Source organism: Zea mays, chromosome 5 (genome assembly GCF_902167145.1).
Source record: "Zea mays cultivar B73 chromosome 5, Zm-B73-REFERENCE-NAM-5.0, whole genome shotgun sequence".
NCBI lineage: Eukaryota > Viridiplantae > Streptophyta > Magnoliopsida > Poales > Poaceae > Zea > Zea mays.
Window position 1 is genome coordinate 29,454,090 of NC_050100.1, and position 4,760 is coordinate 29,458,849.

Here is a 4,760-nt window from a genome sequence, read left to right on the forward strand (position 1 = left end):
GCCCTCCATTCATAAGCTACTAAAGTTTAAGTTTAAGAAGTACACTTCTTCTCTTTCCAACCTCCTTCGTTATTCTTTCCATAACGAAACGAGGAGAAAGTAACACTTTTTTTTCAACGTGGTCGTAAGCAATGACGTGGAAATATTAGACTCCCACGGCGCATCAATCGGTTGTATTGTACTGTTCTTTAGTTAGCTGCTACGTCCTGACACTCGACAAGTACAATGCAACAACTGTGCTGCTGGGCACCCACTCCCCAGTCAAGGCATATCCATTCCATGGATCTCGCGCCCCTGCTCCTTCTCTCGTAGCTGCTGCTGCTTCCGGTGGTGGCGGTTGTCTCCGGCGAGACCGCCGCGCACCCGGGCTACGCGCACGCTGAGGAGGCATGCGGCGGTGTGCTAGAGGCAGAGGCGGAGAAAGCAACGGTGCTGGTGCCTGCGCCGGAGCGGCGCAAGGAGTTCGACGGCGGGCGGATCGTGGACATCATCCACTACTACCGCGAGGACATGCCGGAGTGGGAGTCATCGGAGGGCTCCGGCGAGTTCCTGCAGCTGGCGTGGTCCATGCGCAATGGCTCCGACATCGCTAACTTCTCGGAGCTCCGGCTCACTGCGCACTCCGGCACCCACGTCGACGTGCTAGGACACGTCTTCGAGCACTACTACGACGCCTGCTTCAATGTCGACACCCTCGAACTCGCCGTCCTCAACGGTATATTGCTATCAAAGTTGCTTTCAGAATTTACTGTACTTTAAGAAGGGTTTCTTTTTCTCCAAAAATAATTAAAAAAAAGAGTTGAAACGGTGTGCAGGACCAGCGTTGTTGGTTGACGTTCCCAGAGATAAGAACATCACAGGTAAAATAAAAAGACACAACAGACCAACATTTACTTTTGAGTACTATTGTCTACTGCAGTACATACTTTGTTGGTAAATTAGCATTAGCCAAAATCCTCACCTTTTTTTGGTAGGATTATATTATTTGGCTTAGAGAATGTTTTTATAACAAAATAACAATAATAATAAGATTGCCCAATCAAATACTTTCAGTTTATCAGCAGCTTCATGAAACTTGAGATGATGACTAGCTCTAAGAATTCTTATAGCTGTAGCTGTGTAAACAACCTAACTCTAGATACGTACATATGACCATCCATAACCCTACTATTTTTTAGTAAATAATAATTAGATACTTCTATTTTGTTATCTAAAAAAATATTTCCATAAGTGGTTCAAATTCTAAATTGCAGGTGGGTATCATGGTGTTTAGCATAGGTTTTAAACGACCAAGCATTATCTAACGTCCCATGACGTAGAGTCAACTGATGATTACAAAAATATAGGCATATAGCTAGGCTTCTGGAATGGTTAACATAACTCACAAGCACTTTTGGATTAAAAATGTTCTTAATATGATGGTGTGTAACATGACTTTAGTTCAAGACAAGTCACAAAATATTGCCTATTTTCTTATTGTAGCTGATGTTATGGCATCCCTAAACATTCCTAAAGGTGTTCGACGTGTACTCTTTCGGACCCTAAATACAGACATGTATGTTTTACCTCCATATATATGACACGGTCCAAAGAACATGCATAGGCATATGCATGCAAACACATCAATTTCTACATTTCCCTTACCGATGGATTCAACGTATCGGATAATCTATTTTTGTTTTTCATGGCGTTGAAGATAGTGCACGTAATTGTGAGATTACCACAACAGTTTCAACCTAAGTAAACTAGACCCATTTAGAATAATGTTGACCAATGAAGCTTATCTTAATGTAATACCGCCTTCAATTCCAAATATAGGCCATTTTAGTATTCTAGTTTGCCAAACTTCATCAACTTAGCCATAAAAAGATTCATAGATTAATAATCAATATATGCATCATTGAAAATGATTTCATAGAATATAACTTCCTGTATTTAATATACTAAACTTTTACCAAACAAATTTAAGTCAAAGTGTTACATTAGAGACAATGTGAATGTCCTAAACATCTTAAATTTGGAATCAAAGGGAGTACCTTATTAATCTTGGAATAGCATCTTCATTAATGATCTTGTTCCATTTTTAATATTTGGGAAGTCTAAGTATAAAAATCTATATTCATTGGTGATAGAAGGAAATTTGTGTTAATTGTCGAATAAGTTAAAACACCATAATTTTTATGTAGAAAACTTGTGGAAGAAAGAATTTGATACAAGTTATGTTGGCTTCATGAAGGATGGTGCACAATGGTTGGTTGATAATACAGACATCAAACTAGTTGGTAAGTTGGTTCTATTTAAAGGGTCATTTGTGGGCTTGCAACAATATTTCTATTGAATTTAGAATATTTATGTCCCTTTTATCAGTACTAGTTAATCGTATGAAATAGCAATTGTCTATGAAAATGAAGGGTGCATACAAGTGAGATATTTTTATGCCTAAAGTGTCCATTATCTAAAACATTTCTACACTTCAATATTTTAGATCTTTTATTGAATGAAATAGATCAATATATGAACTTTTACTTTGACTTTAAGCAAATAGTTTAAAGAATATTTATACATGGAAGACACAAACATTGTTAGCAACATTTTCTAAGTCCGATCTTACAATGTTGTACACTTTTCATCCTATTGTTTCTTCATATGGTCTGATATTTTGTGTATGATCTAAGCTCACAATATAATGTAAGCTACAAAACTATGGTACAATTGTTACTAGTGAGAGTAAGTTAATTTAGTGGCATATTTGCACCAAGCTTATTTGTGTTACTATGTTATGTATTCCTTGTTTTGGTGGTACAAATCATTTACTTCGCCTTACTAGATCTTGATTTATTGTGAGAGAAAAAAATACACATGAATGAAAAGCATAGCAAGATGTAACAAGTGAAAAGGATTTTTATAGAAACAATCACAAGATACAATCTGGATGACAAATGTGTATTATGCTAAGCATTTAGTGTTGGACCATGTTTCCCCTTCTACTTATCTCATGTTCTTTTTCTAGCATAACATCCTTTAGTTTATGCAGGAGTTGACTACTTGTCGGTGGGCGCATTTGATGAATGCATTCCAGCTCATCTAGTATTTCTTGAAAAAAGGGTAATATTTCCATACTATACACTTGACTTTTAGCAATCCGATACACACACACTTTGAGACTTTACATATTAGAAATATCCACAACCAAATTAATTGAAATTAATAATTTTCATCCGTGTAGGAGGTCATACTTGTCGAAGCCTTGAATCTGGAGCATGTTAGCCCTAGAATATACATCTTGCATTGTTGCCACTAAGATTGCGGGGTGCTGAAGGTTCTCCTGCAAGATGCATCCTCATCAAGTGACATGGTTATAACCATCCCAAAAAGCATTGTAAAATCAATCTTGAAATCTACCTATTCAGTCTTTTCGAAGTGCTTATAGAAGTATGGTTTTCATGCGTGTGTTTATAGGGATGGTGTGAGGACCCAATAATATGGAGCTGGGCTAGTGCTGATCCAATCGACACTAATATGAGCTGAAGATACTACATAAAACATGAACAATATGGAGTTTTATATACTGGACCCCAGTCCAGGTTTTAAATCCACCCCTGCAAGGGGTGAGTTTATGTTTGTGTTTGGGAGTGTATATTTCTATATTGCAGTTTGAAAAAAATACTATGTATATAATAAAATAAGAATATATCAATCCATTCACATGACAATTGAAAAATGTGGCTCCCATCACTCTTCCACCATTTTCTGCAGATATTATCTCTTATTAGAACTCTATTGTGTTATTATTCTCTCCATCACAAAACAAATAAATTTATCAGTTGTTGTAAACTAAAACTATCATAATTTTAACTAAATTTTTAGTGGAGGACACATATGTTGGTGTTTGTGACCCGACTGCGCACCATAGGGTTACCCACGTGATGTTTTTGGGTAGGACGACGTCGTTGACTGCGACTCGATGGTATGTGCAGGAGCACGTCGGTCTTGCACGGGGATTTATGCAGGTTCGGGTCACTTGAATGCGTAACACCCTACTTCCTGTTGAGGATGTATATTGAAATTATTCTGGATTATATGAATTACAAATGAGCTGCGATGGTGCTCAGAGGTCGTGTATGATGGCTAGTGTGTGATAGGATGAGCTGTTTTTGTAGAGATACCCCTCCACCTTATATAGATGACCAGATGGTTATCCATTTACAAGTCGTGATCACTATCTAATCTACATATCTCCTCCTTTATCATGGCATGTAGTCTTGTTTATCCAGAGTTCAATTGCTTCCTCATCCGAGCTAACACCGAGTGTATAACTCTTCAGGTGCGTGCAACTTCTTTATCCGAGATATCAGTGATTCGGTCTGCGCCTAACTCGGACGTCCAGTTCCCACCTTCTTGGATCGAATTCGCCCAACCTAGACATGGCCTGATGACTCGTCCCACAAAGCAAACCACTGGAAGACCCATCAGGCGGCCTATAATATGTTTCTGTGTTCGTGAGAACCATGGGGATATCTATCCCCCCACAAATCCCGAGGCTCAAACCAATTTTTGAGAGTAATTGGCTCGAGATTCTAAGTAAGAATTGTGCCTTTGACTTTTTGAGCTTTTGAAGGCAGCTTTGCTTCGTCTTTGTATCCATTGGGTGCACCGTGGGTGTAGCACTCGAGCTTTGAATTGATTTGAGCATCAATCAACTCAAAGGTCTTCACAATCTGCTTTTTAGTTTAGCTTTGTCTTGTCTCTGTAGGTGCACC

The 4,760-nt window shown here is 38.5% G+C and overlaps 1 pseudogene; it reads left to right on the forward strand.

Annotated features, from left to right (window-relative positions):
• Positions 1-210: 210 nt before the first annotated feature.
• Positions 211-3,735, forward strand: LOC103626164 (cyclase-like protein 4; annotated as a pseudogene).
• The last annotated feature ends 1,025 nt before the right edge of the window (positions 3,736-4,760 follow it).